Source organism: Bos grunniens, chromosome 10, assembly GCF_055505025.1.
Source record: "Bos grunniens cultivar Pamir isolate PY7600 chromosome 10, Bosgru_T2T1.0, whole genome shotgun sequence".
Lineage (NCBI taxonomy): Eukaryota > Metazoa > Chordata > Mammalia > Artiodactyla > Bovidae > Bos > Bos grunniens.
Genome location: NC_141174.1, coordinates 92583371 through 92611046, shown reverse-complemented (window position 1 = coordinate 92611046; position 27676 = coordinate 92583371). Strand labels below are relative to the sequence as shown.

The 27676-nt window shown below is 43.1% G+C and overlaps 1 protein-coding gene across 2 annotated transcripts in view; it reads right to left on the bottom strand.

Annotated features, from left to right (window-relative positions):
- LHFPL2 (LHFPL tetraspan subfamily member 2) overlaps positions 1-27676 on the bottom strand; it is a 174212-nt gene that overhangs the window by 76393 nt on the left and 70143 nt on the right. For both annotated transcript variants that reach the window (XM_086323140.1, XM_086323138.1), the window contains one exon: positions 15376-15433. The gene's annotated coding sequence lies outside the window, so the exon portion shown is untranslated. The remainder of the gene's footprint in view (positions 1-15375; positions 15434-27676) is intronic.

Here is a 27676-nt window from a genome sequence, read left to right as displayed (position 1 = left end):
GTCGGCTACTTCTCTGCTGGTTGCACGGCTGCACTGGTGGGGGTGGGGGTGGGGTCTTTCAGGGCAGGAATACCCTGTTACTCCACCATCACCAAACAGGTCTAAATAATCAGATACCTCGTGGTATCAAGGCCTTGTGCCTTCATCCCCTGGATGACACCAACGGAACAGCCAGGAGGGTGCGAGGACATACTTCCACGTTAGGGTGTGTCACTAAGACTGCTGTGTAGCAGAACAGGACAGACAGACACGAAGCAGAGAAGGATTCTTTTTAAGGTCCACTAAGCACTGGATTCCACCTTTTTTTCCTCCCCAGGAACTTCCCCAAGTAATGAAGGTGGCCTCGTTCACGCTTGGCTGGCCACAGATTTCCGTCAGATTTTTGTTTTCTTCCAGATCTGAGTGCATGGAAAAAATACCGTAATTTCCTATGGGCCTAACTATAATTCTGTGGGCTGATTAGCACTGAGGAAACCACGAGCCTCTGAGGAGCCTGGACAATCCATCTGTTTCATTTGTTCCCGTTACTGGCTTATCACAACCTTTGTGACTAAGGCATGATATGTTATTTTAGGAACAACATCTAGATACCTCGCAGAGATTCCCTCTACATCTTCCCTTCCCCATTTCAAAAACAGTTGCTAATTTCCAGTATTTTTCAAATCCACCCTGACATCGATCAGGCACAGACATGACTTAAGTACTTTCTGCTAACAGTCTCCGCCTGTGCTTTGTCTCTGACCACCTCAAGCGACCTAGTCCATCCATGAAACAACATTGTCCACTAGTAACCTGGAATTTTATTTTGCTGAGTTGTTCTAACAACAACAAAAAGAAGGTTAAAGCAGCACACACAGTTGGTGCCCTGGTCGTACCCGCCTCAGCACCCTCTCCCACACATGCACACAGCAAGGACTCAGGGCCTTCCCCTGAGGGTTTTCTTCTGACCCCTGCAAGACACAGAGCTTAACCTCCGGCCTCGGGAGCAGCTCGCAAGGACACATGTGGGCTGGAGGAGACATGTGCCAGTGTTCCGGCCCCTCAGATGGGATGTTTCTGAAGACTGTTTCTTAGAATTCACCAGGGATTGAGCAACCTGCTCAAGAGCACCCTTTTCTTGGCTTTCTTCTCCCTGCCTCACGTGCCTAGGCCCCTAAAAATGCTTTTCAGGATAAGCTCCCAGGTAGCTTCAGTTCAGTCGCTCAGTCGTGTCTGACTCTTTGCGACCCCACAAATAGCAGCACGCCAGGCCTCCCTGTCCATCACCAACTCCCGGAGTTCACTCAGACTCACGTCCATCGAGTCAGTGATGCCATCCAGCCATCTCATCCTCTGTCGTCCCCGTCTCCTCCTGCCCCAAATCCCTCCCAGCATCAGAGTCTTTTCCAATGAGTCAACTCTTTGCATGAGGTGGCCAAAGTAGTGCAGTTTCAGCTTCAGTCAGCATCATTCCTTCCAAAGAGATCCCAGGGCTGATCTCCTTCAGAATGGACTGGTTGGATCTCCTTGCAGTCCAAGGGACTCTTAAGAATCTTCTCCAACACCACAGTTCAAAAGCATCGATTCTTCAGCGCTCAGCCTTCTTCGCAGTCCAACTCTCACATCCATAGCTTACTTGTGTTTAAATCTTTGTCACAGGATCTGTATTGGGGGAACCAGATCTAAGGAGAGTACCAACTTGATATCGATAAGGGAAGGCAGAACCCCAGGACATCCCATATTCATGTACGGTCAATATTCATAGTAAATAAAATATCATCATGGCATATTTGTGCTGAAGAACCTTTCCATGTCTTGGTCATAAGGAGCCTGACAGCCTCAGGAAGCAAATGGAGCTGTCTTAAATCTCTGGGAATTAGTGTATCATATGTGTTCAAAAGACTGGATTTCAGTGGTTGTTTCCAGATTCCATGGTATTAAATTTCCTTTTATTCTTCCCAGCACCATATTTTCAATAAACCCTGAAAAAAAAAAACTACCCCTGGGTAAGGATATTTTGCTATCTTAACAGTCTTTCAATCTTTGGGAGATAACTCACCATTATTTTCATTCTCCAAAATATTAATTTTACTCCCTCAAAGAATCTTATTAAAATAACTGCATTTCTTGCCTGGGAGGTGAAGTTGAAAAGCTAGCTAAAAAGGATAATTCCAATATTACAGGAAAATAATACACATGGAATATGGAAATAATTAAGACCCAAAGAAAAAATGTCAAACCCTCAAGTCAAAAACACTTTAATTAGAGAATAATGCCAAGGGCCTCTCACTTGACTAATATGTGTTAGACATTATTCAAGGTGTAGTTTGCTTTAAGCCAAGCAGGTAGGTGAAGAATTCACATTTCTATAAAAGATAAATTAATGGAGGATGATTTATTTCACACAAAGAATAAATATTCCATTACAATGCTATGCCCTAAAAAACATAAATTTTATTTTTTTAAAAACCTGACTTACTTATTTTTAAAGACTGTCTCTAACTGAGAAAGCATATATCATTCATTCACAGCATGAAATCTCAGCTAGGGCAGGGTGAGAGGGATGCAGAAGAAGGATAGGGAGGAGGCAGCAGCAATTAGAATCTCATGTAACCCATGGGGTGTTGTCCGTGAGGGAAAAGCAGGGTCTCAAGATGCTCCCCAGGTGTCTGACATGGAGGATGAAGCGCGGTCTTTGTACCCGAAGAGAGAATCCAGGGCCAGGGCCAGGCAGGGAAAGGGAACAGGTCCACCTGGGGGCACACTGCATTAGAAGTGCCAGTGAAGCAGCAGATTCCTAAAATGGTCCTGATGCAGGAAAGGAATACAGATGCAGACGTAGAGAGTGAACTTGCAGACGCGGTGGGGGAAGGAGAGGGCGGGATGAATTGACAGTAGCACGGACATATACAGCAGCTTCTTCCCTGATGGCTCAGCGGCTAAAGAATCCGCCTGCAATGCAGGAGACCCCGGTTTGATTCCTGGGTTGGGAAGATCCGCTGGAGAAAGGATAGGCTACCCACTCCAGTATTGTTGGGCTTCCCTTGTGGCTCAGCTGGTAAAGAATCTGCCTGCAATGTGGGAGACCTGGATTCGACCCCTGGGTTGGGAAGATCCCCTGGAGAAGAGAAAGGCCACCCACTCCAGCATTCTGGCCTGGAGAATTCCATGGGGGTGCAAAGAGTCAGACACGACTGAGCGACTTTGAATGGACATATACAGACTATCATGTATAAACTAGATAGCTAATGGGAACCTGCTGTCTAACACAAGGAACTCAGCCTGGTGCTCTGCGATGACCTAGAGGGGAGGATAGGAGAGGGTGGGAGGGAGGCTCAAAGCAGGGGGGGATATATGCATACTTTTAGCTGATTCATACTGTTGTACAACAGAAACTAACACAATATTGTAAAGCAATTATCCTTCAATTTACAAAGGAAACACACACCAGGGGGAGACCCCCCCACAGGCAGGAGGCTACATGGGTCTGCAGCCTGGAAGAGGGGTTTGGACCGGGGAGGTTTGGCCTGTGGACTGTGGCTAAAGGCACGGAGCAGGCTAGAGAATTTGGAGACTGCAGGAAGATGCAGGAGAGAAAGGGGTCAAAGACTGCCTGAGAACAATACCAAGGGGCAAGCAAGAAAAGTCAGTCAAACAGCCTGAGAAGAAGCATGAGCAGAAATGGAGCAGGTAAGCATCACTTACAGGAGTCAATGCACACTTCATCGTGAGCCAACATATTGTGTATTTATTATTCCTCTGTCAACAGGTATTATGCCATGCCTGCCTGGACAGGGTGCAGGGTGGCAGCCACAGGTCTGGGGGCTGGGGGAGACCAGGGCTCACCAGGTAGAGCTGGCTTTCCAGATGCTGACCATCACAACTGACAAGCCACATCGCGACCCCGAGCGTACTCTCTTTGACACTCCCACACTTGATTTCCCCTCAAATATGGCCAGCTTCCCTGGTGTCTCAGAGGGTAAAGAGTCTGCCTGCAATGTAAGAGATTAGGGTTTGATCACTGGCTTGGGAAGATCCTCTGAAGAAGGGAATGGCTACTCATTCCAGTATTCTTGCCTGGGAAATCCCATGGGCAGAGGAACCTGGCAGGCTATAGTCCACAGGATTTCAAAGAGTCGGACATGACTTAAACAGCTAACACTATTAGTGAGAAGACACTAGGCTCAAAGTTACACATTCCAATATATCCTTCTAGGAAAATGGAAAAAAAGTACAGACGTCCCAGCTGTCATAAATGACAATTTGACCTGAAAAGGACCATAAACGAACAATCACAAAAGAGGAAAAAAAAAAATGACTCTTCTACTTACGAAAAACAATCAATTTTATTGGTAGTAAAAACAGTAAAATGTGAAATGACATACCATTCTCACTTCCCAAAGCGGCAAGATTTAAAGATCTGATCACCTCTAGGGTGTGCCAAGGCAATTACTCTCTTATAATGCCAATGAGAGCCCAATTTTCCTGGATAGATTTTAAAAACTGAACTTATATCTCTAAAAGGATAATCAAAGTTTATATTTAACACCTTTAAAAAACAGAAAACGTCCTGATTGTCAAAAACAAAAGATTAAAATGATTTAAATATATACCCTAAGACAGAATATTCAACCATTGAAATTGTAGACAAACTTTTTATGATATGGGGAAATGCTCATAATATTAAACAAAAAAGGAACTGAATATAAAGTTGTATGCAGAGCAAGTGCTCAGTTATGTGAAGAAAAGAATGCACAAAAAGAAAACTTGGCCTTTACACTGGCAGTGGTGACACCCAAGGGAACTGGGGTTTTTTCCCTTCTTGCTTATACTTTTCTGTATGAACGTGGATTATTCTGATAATCAGGAGAAAAACACATATAAACATTCTCTGGCAATTCTAGTCCAGCCACAAGTACATAAGATGGCTGAGTCCCTTGGCTGTCCACCTGAAACTATTAATATCACAATACTGTTAACTGGCTATACTCCAATATAAAATACAAAGTTTTCCTTTAAAAAAAAAAAAAAGAGTTAGGTATATTAAGGCTATTGCTTGGCTTCAAGAGTACACCAGTGTTCAAAAGCACAAGACTGAGGTGTGACCTTTAAGCAGATAAAAAATCATCTTTGCTTTCAGATGTACCTATGATATAAACATATTAACACAAGCATAACACACAGACTATCAGAGCAGCTAGGTAAGAACGTACCTCTTGGTGTCTTGCCCAAGTGACTTTCTCTGTACCAAGTACCAAGTATTAGTCGCTCATGTCCGACTCTGTGCGAACCCACGGACTATACAGTCCATGGAATTCTCCAGGCCACAATACTGGAGTGGGTAGCCGTTCCATTCACCAGGGGACCTTCCCAACCCAGGGATCGAACCCAGGTCTCCCGCATTGCGGGCGGATTCTTTGCCAGCTGAGCTACCAGGGAAGCCCTGTTATTTGCTCAGCTGTGTTCAACTCTTTGCAACCCATGGACTATATAGCCTGCCAGGCTCCTCTGTCCAGGAGATTTCCCAGGCAAGAATACTGGAGTGGGTTTCCTTCTCTAGAGGACTGAACCTGAATCTCTCGTATCTCCTGCACTGGCAGACAGATTCTTTATCACTGAGCCACTGGGGAAGTCCGATATGGGGTATAAGTGGTCACTAAATGGGCTACACTGACCTTGAACAGTGACGAGGAGTCCGTGACCGCAGTCGGTCACCACACCAGTGGTCTGCATCTTTCCAACTCACAGTCACTCCATGAATAGTAGGAGAAAAATGGACTGAACGTCAACTGAATAAGAAATGTAGCTCGAGAAAGAAGCAAGGAGAGAGAAATGAGGCACTGCACCAACGAGAGAGAAGTCAGCTCTTTCAGATTAGCCACACTAGATTTCCAAAGTGGATTTGCAGTCATATTTGCCTTCATGACCTGTGAGTTAATGACAGGAAGTGTCCATTTCCTAACAGAACTTGGCTGTGCATATAGTATAATTTGGACCCAAATCAGGTACGTTTCCAAGTCCACCTGAGGTTGCCAACTGAGACTTTTCCACAGGCTGCCCTGGGCTGGTAACACGAGATACAGAGACTGGGGCCAGTCCCACCTTTCCAGGCTGCCTGGCCCCCCGGCCCTATGCCACCTGGTGAGACACTGCTTGTGGCTCAGGAGATGCTGGTGTCTGTAAGGACAGGTCCATTGGATGACTAGCGATCCCCCACAGCATGCGAGCCCAAGAGAGAAAAAAGAGCACAAACATTTGGCTTTGGTTACTGAATCAACCCCAGATGAAATGTAGATTAAATCAATATTTAATTCAGAAGTCAGCTTCTGTGAGAAAATCATGACAAAATTTCAGAGAGTGGAGAGGGTGTTTATGGGAGCAGTACCTTGGAATTTCAGAGCTGTTTTACTGCCTTCTTCAGTGGGAAGAATGGATTGCTGTGGCTTAACATGGGAAATTATAAAAAAATAAATAAATAAAATGCATGTGGCTACTATTTACCTGTATTAACAAGCTGTATATAAAAGCACAAATACATTTTACGGTGACATTGAGGAAGACACTTCTGCACTGTCCCAGTGTATGTTCATTCACCTGAGGTCAGTTCATCTCCTTCCTCTCAAGGAACAATTTAAAGAATGGATCATTAAAGTAGAAAAGCTTTCTGCATAAGGATGGGGTATTTCTTCTTGGATATAGAACAGACAAGAGAGGTACTGGTTTGAACCAAAACAACTTACTAGAGGACTTGCAAATAGCCTTTTTCACAGACTTAGACACTTGATCACAACAAAACTATATGTTTATATTGTATGGCTGAGTCTCTCTGCTGTCTGCCTGAAACTATCACATTATTAACCAACTATACTCCAATATAAAATAAAAAGGTAAAAAAAGACTCTATGTCTACTAACGTGAGACCCCGATTGTCCCTGTGGACCAGTTCCATCAGGCGGAGAACCAGAATTCCCTCTAGAATAATCCTTCAGACAAAGAACCAGAATTCACAGGAAGACAGCCACATCAGCACAGAGAAGAGTTCCTTTCCATGTGGGGAAGCATGGATTCTTCCTTTTAACCCCCGGCTTCACCTCCTCTCCCCAGTGCAGATGAACTTCCTACTTCTCAAAAGAACTGAAGCCACCCTGTGAGAATTCTCTTAACATCTATTCCGTGTAAATGCTTCATTCTTAGCAACGGCAGCCCCACCCTCTCTGCGCCAGAGAGCTGCCCAGTCTCTGCCCAGAGCTAATCCCATTCCCCTTCCCTTCACCCCCGCAACCCTCCAGACTGTGCTTCGTCACTTAGCTACAGCTGGCTTAGTTGCTCCTCAGCATGTGAGATCTTAGTTCCCCCATCAGGGATCCCCTGCATTGCAAGGGGGATTCTTAGCCAGTGGACCAGGAAGGAAGTCCCTCATGGTGCCTTCTCAATGTTCAACCTCACCTCTCTGCTTAAAAGAACCTTCCTGGCTCCCCGAATCATAAATGGGTTATATTCAGGTGGTCACTAAACTTATGGTGATCATTTCATAATGTATTTAAAATGCGGTCCACCGTGTTATTTACATGAAACTAACAAGATACTGCACATCAACTTTTGTTTTCAGTTAAAAAAAAAGAAAAGAACAGTAAAAGTCAAACAACAAAATGGGTAAATATAATTTGATTCTCACCACTGGTATCTGAGAGTTCATGGTGTTCCACACTCTTGTCAGGACTTGCCATTATCAGACTTAAAATTTTTTGCTCATCAGGTAGAAGTGAGTTTGTATCTCATGGAGGGGTTTGTATTCGCGTTACTCACAAGGTTGAGCAAATTTTCATTTTACTGGTTCCTTGTGGTTCCTCTTCATGAAGCGCCTGTTCAAGTATTTCACCACTCTTCTCTACTCCTGGATTTTTGTTTCATTTGTCAGCCTATCCTCCTTATTAATTCACAGGCACTCCTTACATATTCTCCTTTGTAAATTTATGAGTGTTTTAGATATTTTATCTTTTCACACTCTATATAGCCTTAAATAAAGTTCATAATTTTTAATGTAGTCAAAGTTATTGTTTCCTATGTGATTTATGCTCTTTGTTTCTAGAGTAAGGATTATTCCCTACTTTGTGTAGAAAGTGAAGTCACTCAGTCGTGCCCGACTCTGCAACCCCATGGACAGTAGCCTGCAACAAGCTCTTCCGTCCATGGGATTTTCAAGGCAAGAGTACTGGAGTGGGTTGCCATTTCCTTCTCCAGGGAATCTTCCCAACCCAGGAATCGAACCCAGGTCTCTCGCATTGTAGACAGACGCTTTACCGTCTGAGCCACCAGGGATAACTGAACCTACTTTGTGTAATGAGGATATTATTAAACAAACATATTTAAAAACACAGGCCATATTCCCAAAAGTCCTTTATAAACTAGAAGCTATACTTAAGCCCACAATTATGCCTCGATTTCACCAACATTTACTGTGTCCATAACATGTGTCAGGCGCTGTGCTGGGCCGTCTATAATGTACTGAAGTAGAGTTCTCTTCAGAGAATGTCACAGAACCAGCGCCACAGTCTAACCATCATTTATCCTCCACCCATCCAACAGATGCTCACTCAGCATCACGCATTGTACCGGGCACAGAGAGTGCAATAAAAGACTCAGACTAGCCCTCAGGAGGTTCATAGTCTTCCTAGGGAGCCGCTTTTCATAGAAAGGGAAGAATTCTTTCCTGCTGGGAAGAGTGCTCAGGACTCTCCTTCATACACACATGCTGTCTACAGCCAGACACTTCTTACCAGAAAAAAAGGCAATTTGTCAACATGCAAGTAACAGAAATAGAGAAAGAACTGCACTCAGTTTAAGTCTGCAATGCATTTAATTACTTTGATTTGCTTTTCTTAAATCTTGCAAACCAGTGTCTATTTACACTTTATCACTTTCTATTCAGAAAGCATGTATTTTGTCCAATCTACACTCAGTAAAAAGAGAAGGCTTATTATAACCTCTCTCACTAAGTCTTCTCCTTGCCTATTAACTGCTTGCGAGCTGCTGGCAGAAATGAATTCTCTTAATATATTCTAATATTGGAATTTAAAAACCTCAATGTCATAACAGTTAACCTCTGCAAGGAAAAGCTACCTCTCTTTAGCTGAAGATTCTTCATGAAATTTGATAATGGTTTCTATCTAATATATAAATATCAACCCTGCTTAGTTCTTGGAGAGAGTTTACAGTTCTGGACAGTAAACTCTCCTTCACTTCTTCAGTCTGGCAAAGTATGAGGACAGCAAGGTACTCGCCATGTGTATCAACCAAATGGGTGCAGGTGTGACAGATCAAGTAAATACAATGAAAAGATTCTACAAGGAAAGTGGCTGCTGTCGTTGGCACTGACTACACAGGGACACGATCAGAGAAGTTTGGAAACCCCAGTACCGTCCCACTGTGACACAGCCGGGATAAACCGGACCAGTACGATGATGAATCTAACACCCTCCTCCCCCACCTCTTAGAATACACTTCAGTGTCACCAAGGGCATAAATGTGAGACAGAATATTGATCACTTTAATTGTACTATCTTCTCATGTTTCATGCAAAACTAGTACAACTAAACTTCAAGCCAGCACTTACTCCCTTTCTATTTCTGGTACTACAGGACCAGTACGGTTAAGTTTCTGACATAGTTCCTGGCTAAATATTTGTTGAAACTATCTAACGTTTGTGTTAGAATGCTTTTATTCATTTCTTTCAAATTCCTATTTATGTCTATTACTTTATTGAATAAGTGAGAAAAATGCCTTTTAGCAACGTCTTAAACTGGTACAGAAACAGAATTAAACATTCAGGTTTAGATATGTCCAGTAAGTTAGGCAATCACTTTATCTGCTTGTTCAGAATGTTACAGGGCTTCCCAGGTGGCTCAGTGGTAAAGAATCTGCCTGCCAAGCAGGAGACTCAGGTTTGATCCATGGACTGGGAAGACCTCCTGGAGAAGGAAATAGCTACCCGCTCCAGTTGCACTCATCTCACATGCTAGTAAAGTAATGCTCAAAATTCTCCAAGCCAGGCTTCAGCAATATGTGAACCGTGAACTTCCTGATGTTCAAGCTGGTTTTAGAAAAGGCAGAGGAACCAGAGATCAAATTGCCAACATCCGCTGGATCATCAAAAAAGCAAGAGAGTTCCAGGAAAACATCTATTTCTGCTTTATTGACTATGACAAAGCCTTTGACTGTGTGGATCACAATAAAATGTGGAAAATTCTGAAAGAGATGGGAATACCAGACCACCTGACCTGCCTCTTGAGAAATCTGTATGCAGGTCAAGAAGCAACAGTTAGAACTGGACATGGAACAACAGATTGGTTCCAAATAGAAAAAGGAGTATGCCAAAGCTGTATATTATCACCCTGCTTATTTAACTTATATGCAGAGTACATCATGAGAAATGCTGGGCTGGATGAAGCACAAGCTGGAATCAAGATTGCCAAGAGAAATATCAATAACCTCAGATATGCAGATGACACTACCCTTATGGCAGAAAGTAAAGAAGAACTAAAGAGCCTCTTGATGAAAGTGAAAGAGGAGAGTGAAAATGTTGGTTTAAAGCTCAACATTCAGAAAACTAAGATCATGGCATCTGGTCCCATCACTTCCTGGCAAACAGATGGGGAAATAGTGGAAACAGTGACAGACTATTTTTTGGGGCTCCAAAATCGCTGCAGATGGTGATTGCAGCCATGAAATTAAAAGATGCTTACTCCTTGGAAGGAAAGCTATGACCAACCTAGACAGCATATTAAAAAGCAGAGTCATTACTTTGTCAACAAAGGTCCGTCTAGTCAAGGCTATGGTTTTTCCAGTGGTCATGTATGGATGTGAGAGTTGGACTATAAAGAGAGCTGAGCACCGAAGAATTGATGCTTTTGAGCTGTGGTGTTGGAGAAGACTCTTCAGAGTCCCCTGGACTGCAAGGAGATCCAACCAATCCATTCTAAAGGAGATCAGTCCTGGGTGTTCATTGGAAGGACTGATGCTGAAGCTGAAACTCCAATACTTTAGCCACCTGATGTGAAGAGCTGACTCATTTGAAAAGACCCTGATGCTGGGAAAGATTGAGGGCAGGAGAAGAAGGAGACGACAGAGGATGAGATGGTTGGATGGCATCACCAACTCAATGGACATGAGTTTGGGTGGACTCCGGGAGTTGGTGACAGACAGGGAAGCCTGGCGTGCTGCAGTCCACAATCCATAGGGTTGAAAAGAGTCGGACACGACTGAGTGACTGAACTGAATTGAACCCACTCCAGTATTCTTGCCTAGAGAATCCCACGGACAGAGGAGCCTGGTGGGCTACAGTCCATGGGGTCGCAAAGAGCTGGACACAACTGAGCAACTAAACAACGACAGTAAGAGAAGCGTGCTAGTCACTACAGGTAACTAAAAGCCACGGATTTCTCCCGGATGACAGTTCCTAAACTGACCTCCTGGGGCATGACAAAATGTGACCCAGGGAACAAGCCATTAGCATCATATGTAGAGCCAACAGTCATCAAAGAAGGAGAATATTTAGCTGAAAAACAGTGTTTGGGTTCATATTCTAGTGGGTGGCTGTAAGTGTCTCCCTACCTCATTTCATAAGAGGGCGGAGGGGAAAGACTACAGCCAAGATGTCTAAACAGAGCCTCAGCCTGAATCACATACGGTACAGATAACATATCTGCTAGGTGCCATTTTTCTCTTTCCAATTTTAAGTATTTTAAAAAATTCCTCTAAGCTTGTTTCTTGGTAGACTATAAACAATACCTTAGAAGAAGAAGAAAAAAAAAAAGCCACTTTCATAATCTGCAGTCTATTGGAAAACCTTGTACTTCACTTAATAAATGAGAAATTATCCAATTCTTTCAAGGATCATCTAGAGCAGCATCGTCCAATGGAATTATGTGAGCACGTAGTACATTATTTTGAAATTTTAGGTGCAACATTAAAAAAAAAGGAATTAATTGCAATAATATTAACTCAAAATATTATCATTTTCATATCTAATCAATATAAAAAGTATTAAAATGCTGACTTTTTTTTTTCTAATACTTCAAAATATATATTTTGCATTTACAGCACATCTCAACTCAGGCGCTAAATTTTCCTCAGAAGCACTTAATCTAGATTTATAAAATTCACAGTTGAAAAGCAGACACCCAGTTGTTCCCACAAATACATAAAAGCTTACCAATAACTGAGTATCAGTTCTAAATTGTAAAAGAACTGAAATGAAATAAAATGAAAAATTCAGTGTGGCAGTCACACTAGCCGTATTTCAAATTGCTTAAAAGCCAGATGCAGCCACCACATTGGACAATACAGATCTAGAGCTTTCACTTTGCTTATCTGGTCAATTCTAGTAAGAGTTCCCCTGGACGAGGAAAGATCTGTTTACTTGTGAAGAAAATCCAGGAAGAACAAATCCCACCGCTCCCCCCTTCTAAATGAGCGAGTATCACGTGGCAGGATATAGTCACTCTCAGTCTATTCATGACAAAGATGATCCTCCCTGGTCTAGACTAACATAACACGATAGAAAAGGCAGTTCAAAAAGTTGAGGTTCAAACTGGAGATGTTTTAAAACCATGGATATTCTTTTGAGTCGGCCTCTCTGCCTCCTTTCTAAAAGGATCCCGGCAAAGTTACTGGCATATTTCTTGAGATTCACTAGGTACTCGTTCCATACACCCTGCTCTACACATAATCATTTAATCTCACAGCAGTCCTATGAGATGAGGTGAGAGCCAGAGAGGGTGTTAATAATTTATTCCAGGTCATATACTTAATGATAAAGTGCAGATCTAGGATTCAAGCTCAGAAATTCTGACTAGATTGAGAAAAAAAAATGCCTGCCATTAGAAACCCCCTCATTCCAACCATATACCCTAAGTTTCTACTTTTCAAAGGCTCTGCATAATTGTCCTGGAGTAGGCAGGGCAGAACAGAGTGGGGATCCGCTTTCACTTTACCAGTGAGGCACGGGAGCTGTCTGGCAGAGCTGACCTCCTCACCCTACATCTAAGACATCTGGTATCAGGAGCCAGGCCCAGGGTGCTTGCCATCTACTGTGTACCCACACACATTGCCACCTTTGCTGCGTTCAGTCTTCCCAACCAGTTTGGAAGGAAGTCATATCCACACATGAAGAGATGAGAGTTCCATCAGGTTAAGAAGCCTGTCTTCGGTCACATGGCCAGCTCGCACCACAGCTGGAATTCTAAGCCAGATCTGTGTCCAGCCAAGGTACAGTCTCAGCCTAGGGCCTCCTGATGTCAAGGCTCTCCCCAAACCACAAAGACTCTCTGCTTCAGAGAAACCTTCCACCAAGCTGATACAACATGACTGATTACAGGTAACAGAAGGCAGGATCAGATTTCTTTGTAATTCAGATGCTGTTAATCAGAGTGGTTGTTCTTATGTCCCTGATTTGGTAATGTTTTATATATTTATACAGGATGAATCCACAATTCAAAAAAGAAAAAGAGAGATACACAGCAGGTTGGTTTTATCTGGTTAAATCTTCAGAGACAGGGATTTCAAGGGCATACACAACTTAGCTGTTGAAGGCACTGGCAGAATGGAATTGGCTTTTCCCCGGAGCTGGACTGAACAGGCCAGCCTGGCACTGATCCAGAGTGACAACTCACAGAGGGGTATTAAATCATCATTGAATACCTCGGAAACATGGAGCCACTTAAGTTGGGGGTACACTCGACTCCTTACATAACGGGCAAAATGGCAACCAGACCTGTTTTCACTCAAGGAGACAGTGCCTCTGAATGGAAATAAACACTCCTCAGCAGCACAGGCCTGTCTCTGTTGAGAATATTCCCCTCGTAGAGCCATATGAGGAAAAGCAGGCCCCACACCCACCAACCCCATGTCGCCTGGCTGGCAGGCCTCTGCAAACCTGGATCTGAGCAGTGCATGGCAGACTGTTATTATCACCCAGCTTTTAAACAGGTTTTTGAACACCTGGTTCAGAACAGCACAGGTAATAAATCCCTTATTTTCAACATTCAGGAAGAGGTATGTATTTTTCATTAGTAGTCTTTGTTAATAGTTTCTCCCACCCCCACTAAATAAATACAGAGCAGGTATTTAAAGATTATCAGTTTGATAAAATGCCAACAGGACATCCACCTGTCTTGGGTCAGCCCTGGCTTTCCCACGAGCAGGAACTTTTCTCAAATAATTCCATAACTCATCAGAGCTTACAGTTTCCATTAAAGAAACAAAGAACCAGAAAAACAAGCCAAGCTTCCCCAGCTAACCCAACCAGCAGTCCTTAGGACAGTTTTAAGAACATTTGAGAAATCAGTACTTCAATTCATGATATTAACAGCAATTTTTCCTTCTCCAGAATTGAGAAAACTAAAAAGATAACCTTTCCACAAATGAGATGATATCTGTGAAAATACTCCGCAAATCCCCTACACACAGCGGACCCTCCTGGGCAGGGTGTCAGTCAGCCCCAAATACATACCAAGCACTGGCTCCTCGGCCTGAGTCCTACCTGGAAGTTCGTAACAAGAGCAAGGACCCTTGAGCAGCAGTCTCCAACCTTTCTGGCACCAGGGACCAGTTTCAAGAAAGACAATTTTTCCACAGACCGGGGTGGGGGTGGGAATAGTTTCAGGATGATTTAAATGCATTACATTTATTGTGCATTTTATTTCTATTATTAGGACATCAGCTCTAGCTCAGATCATCAGGCATTAGATCCTAGAGGTCAGGGACCTGCCCTGTAGGCCGCCCTCTGAGAATCAGGCTAGAGAAAGTCTTTGAGGATGATTATTATTCCACTGCCTTGATTTCATTGAATGCATATTGTAGGAGGTTACTCAGCTTCAGTATTGTTACTAATATTCTCTCAGTGATGTTTATAAGTTAAAATCTATAGAGTTAATCATAAATCGTTTATTGTTAGTCAACTGTTTTCAACTTCTATTTAAGCAGATTCTCTACCCAAGCTGTCTTCAAGTGATACAATTGGGTAATTTGAATTAGCCATCTCTTCTTCCCCTTTCAGAGAGAAATGATAACAAAGGGTGAATGGTCCACAGAGAAGCTCAAAAAGAAAGACAACTTAAAGCCAGCTTTTCCCATTATAAAGAGCCCTGAAACTTGTTTATAAATGGTGACAGAACAAACCATGTCAGATTGAAGTAAGGAATTTACAACATTAAACTTAATAGCATTTATGAACCTTTACAGAGTCCTTTACAACATTCGTGTATGTCCATCAAAGTGGTGTATCTAGCAAAAAACAAAAATAAAAAAAACTAGGGCCCAAAAGTTTGAAACACTGTACCTCTTTCAAGAAGTAAGTTGCTACCCACCTGGAAAGGGCATCTGATTTCATTGACTCACCTATTATATCTGTAGGAATGCTGAGAAGTCTCAATGAGCAACTTCAGAAAACTGCCACCTGGAGAAACAAATTGAACAAAGAATTACTTTTTATTTTAAACACACAAGGAAGACTTACCCTGCAATTTTATATCTCATTAAAATATGTGATGTTTCAAATATAGGTGTCTGGGATGCATATAAAGTTTTGCTTGTATTACAAAGGAGCCACCCCTTCCTAAAAACACTGATGCACTGACACAAGATCCAAGCCACTGGAGAACTAGAAAAGCTAAGAGGACAGTGAGGAAGGTCCCTGAACATGCACTTTACGGAGTCCTTCACAGCCTGCGGAGGGCACTTTACAAACACACACAAGAGGCCCAGATAATCCAGAAATGAATTACAGGATGACACAGAAAAAGCATACATGAGGACTCTATCCTGGCAGCACTTTATATCCTTTTCACTTACTCTGCTGACTTCTTTTAAAGCTAAATTCACTAGCATGTCAATGACTGGAGAAATGGAAAAATGGTCATTAAAAGTCTAATAAAGTAAATAGAAGAAGGATTTTTAATTAGTTTATCTCAAAATCAAGTATTCCTTTTGGTGTTCTCAAAGTCTTCAGGTAAACTTAGAAAATTATAAGCCCATTAAAACGATCATAAAACAGACCAAAATGTCTTTCAGCATTGCTTTGAAATATTAAACATAAATGGAACAAATTTCTAATATAAAATGTCACAGTTGCCATTTGTTGGGAATTTATTGTACACCCAGGACTGTGTGGCACCAGATTATAACCTTTCCAGACACAGAGCGTGGCCATTAACATATGATGAAAGAAGCAGAGAAATTTCCCAGTATCATTGAAAAGCAGGGTTTCCAAATCATGCCCTTTTCACTCTGCCATGTGGTCCCTTGAAAGCACCTCTTTCTCTCTATGTAGTCTATTCATCACCTCCCCAGATAGAAATCTGACATACCTTTATGTAAAAGTCTGGAAAAGAAATTGACTATCAGATAAAATTAACCTGTGCTTTATGTATGTTTAAAAATGTTTACCCTAATCATGCCCTGTAGGACTATAACATAATACAGTATATGAGTAAAAGCTTATATCCAGATAACCAGGTTAATATACGCAGCATCAACACTAACCCAGACTGGACCTGAGGTTGAAAAGCCAGCATGGGACTCAAAGCCTCCTCAGTCTAAAGAATCCATTTTAGTTCAGTTATAAACTTGAAGATACTTAATAATACTCCTTGGGTTTCAGTTAAGACAAATACACGCATAAAAGAATTCTGAACTCATAAGGTCTTTTGTTATATAATAGCTTAGGGGAGTTATGATTTCTTTAAAAGGTTCTTTATAAGTTAGTTACTAGTTAAATTCCAAGCATTTCCCACAGTTTAATTTTACCCCTTCAGGGAACATCATGGGAAGTCATGATCAGTATTTTTACCTGGAAATAGCTTCTGTGAAATAAGCCACTAGGCTTATTATGAATGGGTCTGTTAGAAATGAAGTTCTTGATCAATGTTTCATTATCTCTAAAAGCGAAATGGGCTACAAAAATACTTGAATTAGGACACTTTCAAATCAAAGTTAACATTTAAAAATCTCTTTTGTTACTATAACACAAGCAAAGCTCTGGCCAGTTAAGACAGAGCTCTGGAGGCCCTGACAGCAGAAAAGGCAGAGTTGAATCTTGTGCGTGCGTGCTCAGTCTCGTCTGACTCTTTGTGACACCCTGGAAAGTAGCCCACCAGGCTCCTCTGTCCAAGGGGATTCTCCAGGCAAGAACACTAGACTGGGCTGCCAGGCCCTCCTTGAAGCAATCTTCCCCACCCAGAGGTCGAACCTGAGTCTCTCAAGTCTCCTGCGTTGGTAGGAGGGTTCTTTACTACTAGCGCCCTGGGAAAACCATCCCAATCCCCACTTACAGTTTTCCAAACTCTCACCACAAAGGAAAAAACACCTCCGGTAATACATCAGTTCAGTCCAGTCCCTGAGTTGTGTCAGACTCCTTGCGACCCCATGGACTGCAGCACGCCAGGCCTCCCCATCCATCACCAACTCCCGGAGAGCACTCAGACTCATGTGCGTTGAGTCAGTGATGCCATCCAACCATCTCATCCTCTGTCATCCCCTTCTCCTCCCGCCTTCAATCATTGCCAGCATCAGGGCTTTTTCAGTAATACATAAATTTGGCCTAAGGTCCAGAGAAGTAAGGTATTTGGGAGTAAGCTTTCAGTATCATGATAAAGCTTTTCTGACAACCAAGTCACATCTTGTGAAATTACCAAAGTGATCAGAAAGATAAACGATGCCAATTCTGTTACTACATTTGCTTGGTAAACAAGATGTTACAGTCTATTTTTATTTTTGATGCTATTTAAAAAAAGTACAGTAGACTAAAAAATGTTATATCAGAGCCCTCAAAAGTTCATAAAAAATATTTAATGTGTTACACATTAGCTGTCAGGCACTGCTCTATTGTACTTCATGGAAATTAACTCATTTATTTCTCACAAAAACTCTAAAGTAGGTTCTAACCAATGCTCTTTTAAAAGATGAAGCAGACAAAGAGAAGTTTAAAGAATTTTCCAAGAGTTACATGGCGTATAGAAGTGAGTATTTGAATTCATATACATTATCATATCTAACAGCTATATAATATAGGCAGGGCAGAAAATTTTAGTCCCATTTTAAACCTGAGGGAAACTAATTCTGAAGAGTAATGACTGACTTCCTCAAAGTCACACTGCTCATCAGGAAGTCCACTTGTAGATTAATAGTCCTCTGAGCTATTTCAATTATTCCTAGCCCAATAAATGCAGGTATTATTTCTTCTAGCAATAATTCTTAAAAAAAAAAAAAAGAAAAAATTAAACCACTATATTTTTGCTCATGAAGGAGTTAAAAGTTCTTCCTTCCCATTCATCCCCATTCGGTCCCCTGCCCTTTGATTCCACTTCCGGAGATCAGGAGTAGAAACAATAGCCGCCTTCAGAGCTGGAGCCAGCACCCACGTGACAGGCCCCAGCTCTTATTTATTGAATTGAATTGCCAAAAACAGGAAGCTGAGTTTAAGACCCCTTCTCAGTTATAAATTTCTACAACTTGACATATGCACTGATTTGAATTGTTTTGTGTTACTCTGTAAAACTAGAACCAAGAAGTGTAAATTATCTTGGAAGTTAGGAGGCTGGGTTTCAGCTTAACTGAAGAAAGAATGTCATCAGAAACAGCTGTCCCAGCGAGGTCCAGGCTGCCTCTGGGTGGGTGAAGAGGCAGCTGCTTGTGAGCACAGATACCCGTAGAAGGGAAAGCCTCAGTAACTGTCCTTGGCAGAAAGAGGCATTTCAGGGGCCCTGCGTGAGTTCACAAAACCCATCCTTGGTGAGAAGGGGGCTCCCACAGCAGAGTACTGCGTAAGTTACAGGACACTCTGCAATTCATTTGCTCACTTGATCCACAGTAGGAGTAGAGGTCGCTGGAGTTGGGGTGGGAGCAGACCTTATTTATCATCCCCACTTTAGAGAGTAGGAATCTGAACAACTTAAGTTGAATCACACAGTAAATGCTAGAATCTGGGCTCCAACCTAGGACCTGTGACTCCCAAGTCCAGTGTCTTTCCAACCAAGAAACATTGCAACAACCAAGGCCTGATGCTTTTAAACCATCATACTTAATTTATCAAGGACAGGGGCGACGATGGCCCCCGAAGATGTGAAGCATGGAGGTGAATACCAAAGGAGATTAGCCGAAAGCAAAATATGCTCAGACCCCTACTATTTCACAGAGCCTCCCTCTTAGCTCACTAAAGAAGTTCTCTGCATTTTTGGTAGACACACTTCTCTAAGGCTCTGCTTCCATGTGTCAGCTAAAGGAATTGTCCAAATCCTACTTTAGTGTGCTATGTTGATATAATATATGCTTGGGGAATTCGGTTCACATTTTAAAGGAAGTTGCTGGCAGCATAGTAAACAAAAAGAGCAGTGTCCAGTTTCTGCATCAAAGTATAAACTGTCACTCAAAGACTAGGCTGACAGTTTTTTTTAAAAAGTCAATGAAATGCACTGACTACTCTGACAACAGGTCTGAGATAACCTCACACTTGGGTCTGACAACAGGAATTTAACAGAAATGGGTCAACCGTTGAAGGACTGCTGAACTTACAAGGTTTTCCAAGAAAGATGTAAGAGTGTCAAATTTCATAACCTGTCTACCAAGTAGAGAGGGTGGCAGATTGCCAAAGGCTGGACTGTGTTAAATCGTGTGAAATGCTGGGAACCTGAACCTCTCCAATGCCTGCCCCATCACTCAGCCACACAGGGAATGACTGAAGTTCAAGTTTTCAAAGACCTCACAGACTATAAGCCAAATGTTCATCACAGAAGCTTCCTTTCACTCTTAAGGAAGGAGAAATGACTCAATTCAAAAGTCCTGACATCAACATGAAGCTCTTAAAGAGTGAGGTTTAAAATATCTGGGCACCACAGAATAGCCTATCAAGGAGCCAGCAACCAGTGAGACTCAATTAGACTGCCTCTGAACACGACAGGTTTGCACGCCAAGCCTGCTATTGCTACGCATGCAGAGCCAGGCTATGTCCATTCACGTGACTGTCGGTCATTCCCCAACATTCAGTTATAAATCCACCAGACCGGGAGCTCCTTGTGAAGAAAATTAACTCTAGCTTACTGGGATTTTATCTCCTACACTGAGCATAGCACAAGGCAGGGGGCACATTTCAGGAATGTTTACTGTGTAAACCACTGGATGATTGCATTAGGAAAATGTCCCACAGGTCATCAGAAAAAGCAGGATGGGGGAACACAGAACACTGGGTTTATAGCACGGAGAAGATGATCAGGCAGAGGTGTCAGCAGGATTCCAGAAGGAGGAGAAAGCCCCAGGGGCACCAGACGACATAGAGGGCATGGGAGGAACAGGGGGCAATGCCACACTGGCCTCGCAGGGTGGTCCTCAAGTGGGCACATTTTCAACACACCAGTTGTCTGTATCACAGCACTGTTTACAGCAGCTAGGACACAGAAGCAACCTAGAGGGCCATCGACAGATGAACGGATAAAGAAGTTGTGGTACATGTACACAATGGGGTATTACTCAGCCATTAAAAGGAATGCATTTGACTCAGTTCTAACGAGGTGGATGAACCTAGAGCCTGTTATACAGAGTGAAGTAAGAAAGACAAATATCATATATTAATGCATTTATATGGAGATATATATATATATATTCCAGGACTGATACATATATACACACACACACACACATATATATATATATCTTTGCAGGGCAGCAATGGAGACGCAGATATAGAGTACAGACTTGTGGACACAGGAAGGAAGGAGAGGCTGGGATGAACTGAGAGTGTAGCACAGAAACATATACATTACCATATGTAAAATTAGACAGCCGGTGGAAATTTGCTGTGTGGCGCAGGGAGCTCAATCTGGTGCTCTGTGAAAACCCAGAGGAGGTGGGATGGGGTGGGAGATGAGAGGGAGCTTGAAGAGGGAGGGGTCAGACATATGCCGACAGCTGATCTGTGTTGATGTATGGTAGAAACCAACACAATATTCTAAAGCAATTATCCTCCAATCAAAAACAGAAAAAATCAATGTCTGGACCAACCTCCATGAATGTCTTCTGTCCTGGAATAGCCTTAGAATACAGGTGGTGGAGGAGAGTGTGTACATAATTAAAGAGCTCTTTAATTCTGAAAAACTTTCCTCTGAGTGACAACTACCCTTAATATTCTTGTTTATTTTTTAAACTTGAATATAGGCATATGATCATTTTGCAAAAGAGAAGCAGTTGTGAATATAGTCAGGCACTGGCAATGAGCAAACCTCATCAAATAACCCAACATCACTTGTTCAAGAACAGATCATTTCAGACCGACAGATCCAGTCATCACAGGTGGGCAGGTGAGCACAGCACGCCCAGGGCACATGCCAGGCCAAAAGGCAGCCCACGACGAACTTGGGCTCTAAGTGCTACAAGCCCTTTCTGTTTGACATTTCTTAGCAGCCTGCATTCCAAATCCGGGCATAAGCCTTAAGTAATAACAGACTAGTGTTCTGAAAAACAGACGCCAAGATTTAAACTCAAAATAAAGAAAGTCTACTCATTCAAAAGCTTTCCAAAGAGGGTAATATGGACTCACACAAGCCAAGGCATATGTACAGCAGGTAAAGACACTGCTCCAAGGCTGGCCATCAATGATAAACCCTGTGAAGTCCAGGAATGAGCCTGTTTGACCTGAGGAATGCTTCTCGAAGATCCTCACATGGCATTGCCATCACAGAAGTGAAGCTCATTGAGGCACAGTGAAGCTCATTGAGGCTGTTACACCATCAGAACAGGCCAGCTCACCATTCTGGAAATGCCTTTCCTTTAAAGGATTTGCGATTACCCAAAAACACAGGAAAGAAATCAGAGAAAAGGAGACTGTCTCTAAGCAAGACAGCTCTACTGATAGGATAGTTTGCTTTTGAAAACCCAGCTTAAATACTTACCCTTTTCATTATCTTACATGTGCATGGAAGCATTTACCTGTCCTTTATTTTATCCACTCTCCACCCAGAAATTACTGGGCACCTGGGGAAGCATCTGCCAGGCACTGAGGGGACCAAAACGAGGCTGTATTTGCTACTTTCCAGGAAAGGACTTCCTCTCATGTGCTGCTGGCAACCGTCTGCCTAGATGCCCTGGAACCACGCCTCCAAGACCCTGCAGGAAGGGCTGGGAACTGTGGCTTACACCACAATGTACGTGGGTCACTGCTGGCATTAGAACCTGACGCTTCCGTCTTCAGAATCAAAGGCTTTGAGCTTTGCTAAACCTTGGACCTTGGTGAGCAGGTAACAGGATTTTGGTGGTGCACAGACAACGAAAAGGATCTTCATTTATACCACAGACAAGGTCACCAGGGCACGAGTGAGGACACCCTCTGAATGAAGGCTGGAGAACAAAGTCACTTCAAACATTAACTGCATGAAAACCGTACGACACAGCTTTCATAACTTTCAGGGACAAACATTTCGAGAAATTTGTAAAAATCCATATCACAACAAAGCAAAGGGGACATGAACCTTTGATAAAATATTCTTAGGAAGCTTATGATGGCACTAAATCTCACACAGTAACATACAGTATAACATCAATAAAAGTCAATCCCAACATTCCTTGGCAGAGGAGCCGCGTAACAGGGCCTGCTTACGACAACCACCAGCCCACAAGGAAGAAGGAAGCCCAGCAGCTGCGCTCCAGGGAGGGAGGGAAGGAGGCATGCTGAGGATCTGAGCTCGTCAACCAGCTCTGCTTATCTGAGCAGGGGAACCTGAGCGCCACAGAGAAATGCAAAATTTGGTATTAAAGAATAAAAATGATTATTACACCAGAATTCTTGTCATGGAATCTCTGTATAAAGCCTTCTAAACAAAACTTCAAGTGGGAGGTGGCGGAAACCTGCCCTGACAAATGAGAGAAGAGGAAGGCAAACACAGTAAAACCAAAATAAAGCCAAAGCTGCATATGGAAGATGCCAGATCGTTCCAGCAGGGTCCCCACTGCACATTCGTCCCATTCCCAGTGAGTGACCCCAGAGCCCATGTCCCTTCACTTAAGAGAGCCAACCTGTCCTTCCTCCCAGACTTTTGGGTCAGAAGCAAAGGTCAGCCCTGCCCCTCCTCCCTCAGCTTCCGGGGTCACCAGGTCCCTTCCTGGGGGCATGACACAGCAGAGTTTATTCTCAAAACACATAATGACTGATCTTCCAGTGAAGCTGTAAGAGGCTTCTGCAATAGCCTCAGATAAGGAATCCTTGCTGAAGCTGTCTTTAAAAGTCAGAAAAGGACACAGGATAAGGGGGATGTAGGGAAGGAACATTGTTGGTGTGGGGTTACCTGGGAAAGGGATAAAGGGGAAAACCTAAGATTCTTTTTCCCTTTTGTTCTTTCCCAAGGATAGCATTCAAGGTCAGATTAACGAATTTATCGTCTTAGAACACACACCTATTTCCAGGTCACCTAAGTTTGCTGACAACTCCCCATCACAAGTCACAGTGCTGTGCTCCCCTTCTTGGTGGGTTGGTTTAACTCCAAATCTGATGTCATGTCTTCCAAATCAGTCTCTATTTACCTCTATATGCTCCTACCCGCCAACTCCACACGTGGAACTCTGCTTAAGACCGACCTCAAGTGTAATCTTCTGTGAGACCAACTCTAAACGTACTCTTGCCTTTGCCTTCTTCCCATCTGCTTCTTCTCAGAGCCCATGCAGACTTCTAGGCATGACTGTGCCACACCCAGCACACTGGGTAGTAATTATTTCCTTATCTGGTTCCCAGGTCCAAGTACATCCATCTGCTGGCTAAGTACATCCAGTTACAAGCTATGGCTCGGGCAACATTAAAAAAAATGGTCATGACTCAGTCCTTGAGTAGCAAGGATTAACAGGCCTGCCTCCAGATCACAGATATGCATATGGCTTATCCCCACTTCATTCAAGTCTCTGTGCAAATACCACCTCCTTCCCTGACCGTGCTCGCTGAAGAGTGCAACACACATCCTCGTGGTCTCCAGAACCCTCACCCTGCTGTATTTTTCTCCAGGTGTCTCACCACTGCCTGACAGCCATCCACACAAAAGGATGAATGGGTAGATACAGACATGTCTAGATATACAGGTATTGTTGTTCAGTCGCCCGGTCATGTCTGACCCCTTGCGACCCCATGGACTGCAGCATGCCAGGCCTCTCTGTCCCTCACCATCTTCTGAAGTTTGCCCAAGTTCATGTCCACTATTGGTGATGCCATCCAGCCATCTCATCCTTTGATTGCCCTCTTCTTCTGCCCACAATCATTGCCAGCATCAGGGACTTTTCCAATGAGTCATCTGTTCACATCAGATGACCAAAATACTGGATTTTGAGCTTCAGTATCAGTCCTTCCAATGAGTAGTCAGGGTTGATTTCCCTTAAGATTGACTAGTTTGATCTCCTTGCTGTCCAAGGGACTTTCAGGAGTCTTCTCCAGCACCACAGTTCAAAGGCATCAATTCTTTGGTGCTCTGCCTTCTTTATGGCCCAACTCTCACAACTGTACGTGACCACTGGGAAGCCCACTGCCTTGACTATATGGACCTTTGTCGGCAGACAAATGTCTCTGCTTTTTAAAACACTGTCTAGGTTTGTCATAGATTTCCTTCCAAGAAGCAACTGTCTTCTGATTTCATGGCTGCAATCACCATCTGCAGTGATTTTAGAGCCCAAGAAGAGGAAATCTGTCACTACTTCCACATTTCCCCCCTCTATTTGCCATGAAGTAATGGGGCTAGATGCCATGATCTTAGTTTTTCTAAAATTTAGTTTTAAGCTGGCTCTTTCATTTCCTCACTCTCAGCAAGAAACTCTTTAGTTCCTCTTTGCTTTCTGCTATTAGAGTGGTATCAGCCACATATCTGAGGTTCTTGACGCTTCTCCCAATAGATAGGTATAGATATAGTTTTTTATTATTTTGTTTAAGTTAGCTGTTTGTCCACTAAAGTGCAAGCTCCATTAAAGCAAAGCCTTGAATATGCTTGAGTCTGTGCTATATGGACACCTAATATCTGGACTAGCACCTGAGACAGAGTGAGTTCTCAGCGTCAGTTGATGAATACATGTAGAGGAAGATGGTAATGTCTGGATCAAGATAAGAAACTCAGGGGGAAAAAGGAGATCACGTGAGGGTAGCCTCTATCTGCTCATTGAGGCTTTTCAAGTTTGAAGTATAGCTGTCCCTCTGTACTGGCAGGTTTTAACCCAAGGCTGGTTGAATCTGTGGGTGCAAAACACAGGGATATGGAGGGCCAACCATAACTGGTTAGGTGGCCAAGTAGGGGGGATGCCAGTAGGCAAAGTGCAGGAACTGAAGAGTTTAGAGCAGTCCACAGAGTTTGGGAAATTATCAGGAGGTGACTGAAGTCATAGTTAAGGGTGAGATCATCCCAGAGTAAGGGAAGGAGCTGACTATCGTCCAGTTAAAAAAAATAAAATTAATAGCATCTACCTTACAGGGGTGCATACTAACGGAGTGAGTACAAGTGAAACAGCTGGTCTGTCTCCTCCAGGCTTAGCCAAATTACTCTAGACAGAAGTAATTTGTCTGTAATTATCTCAGTAATAAATTGTAAATATCTAAGTAATAAATCTCAAAAATGCTTTGCAATACACGAACAACTCGTCAGACTAAGACCGACGATCCTTAGTGCCACTCTACTCTCAAAGCATTGATTCAAGAATCGTATACTTACAGGAGGCTCTTTTCCTTGTGTAGCATTCTGAGTTACTCCAGGCTAATCAGTCTGATTAAGAGATACTCCAGCGTTACCCACCGTGTGAACTAATGCTGTATGATTATGTGTTGTTCCAACAGGGGAAAGCAGGCAGTCAGGAACACAATTATTCAGAATGAGGCATAAAAGGAAAAAGTTCATTCCTACCAGCTTGGTGAACACGAGCATCTAACGTGCCACAAGCACTGTTATTGCAGATTTGAACGTAAATTCACTGGGAGAAAAACCTCCTGGCACAGACTAAAAAGTAGTGACAAATACGGCATTTGAGCCAAACTCAGAAGATGAGTCAAGTGGAAAGGTCCAATTTCAGGACAGGGAAAAAAAAATCACTGGTTGGTTTAGGTGGTTTGCTTTTAAGTTTGTGACTAACTGTCGCTTAACTAAAAATAACCACCCAGAGTCGGTGCTGGGGCAACGGACGTCACCAGGAGTGCGCCATTCAGAAGAGTTAGTCAAGGAGCCGAAGAAAGGCCCAAGGCCGCCACACACACCCACTGAAGCAACTGGGTGGAGCGCCCGCCCCAAGCGCAGCTGCAGAGGGGCCCTGGGGTGTCGCTGGCGGGGCGGAGGAGCAAGCGTGCGTCCCCGGCCAGGACTTCACTGTCTCTGCAGTTATCTTTTTTTAAAATGTTAAAATTCCACTGAAAATTTTGTTTGTTGAAAGCACTCGCTATGAAAACAAACACTTTGGAAGCCACTGGAGTGAAGCAAATTAATTCTGGGGATAAAACCCAACAGATGTCTTAAAACTCTAACTTTTATACCCATTTTCACCACTGGCTCTAGAGCAGGACCATTTACTGTGAGGATTGGTTGGTGCAGAGATTAAGAGGTACATAAGGTTTATACTTCTGTAATGTTTACCAAAATGAACATGTCTCTTCTCAAAAAAGTGTTGGAGATACTTTAGCTCAGATGACTTGTTTTTTCTATCTTTCATAGAAAAGAAATGACAGTTAAAGCTAATTGCTTCCCTGGGCAAAGATGAAATCCCACGTAGGCTTCATACATGACTGTATTTATGCTAAGAAACAAGAGGAACTGTTCCGTGTTTAATTAGTAGTAAGATCTATTCATACAGAACCATTCTCTGGGGGAACTGTGAGCACTGGAATCATATTTTTAAAAACAACTTTCATGAGATTCCTGTACGCTATTCTTTTACAGATGAAAACCAAGTGTTTTCAATTTTAATTACAAAGTGGTGTTTCAATGAAGAAATGAGAACAGCTACAGAGAACAATGGGCTTCAAGGGGTTAAAATACAAACAGATCTATTTTCTAACACCAGCCCTTCTCCCAATTCCCAAAAGAGTAGGAGGCCAGCAGTCACAAGAACTATAGAGCATTATTTCAGTAATCTCTACTGTAACTTAGCCTTGAAAGTTCTGTCTTCAAATTGGAAAGACCCACAGTCAGAATTCACTGAGACCCTGGCTTACAAAGAGTATTTTAGATTTTCCTCAAGGCTGTTCAAGATGGAGACTGTGTGCTCCCCCAACCCCCATCCCCTACCCACAAGATAAGATGCCAAGCCCTCCCTGACCAGGACCTGCCTGCAAGGTCCTGGGAGGAAAAGCTGAGTTCAGATATCCTTCCAGGCTCTCTGACCCTCCCTGTGACCCCTGGCACACATGTGAGGAGCAGCTGGTCAGGGTTAAAAGTACAGTCTGGCTCCAGAGCCCTGCCCAGTTAACTGGCCCACTGAGCGAATGACTGAACCCTGACCTTGGCCGCACCACCCCCATTCTCTTAACCAAACGTGTTAACTGGCTGCAGATTTTTAAACTAGGCCTCAGTGCATTTTCTCACACACACACACACACACACACACAGGACAGAACTTTCTCTAGCGAGGGAACATCATTTTATTTGTGAACAGCCCAGTGTGGGCATGTGTGCTTAGTCACTCAGTTGTGTCTGGCTCTTTGCAACCCCAT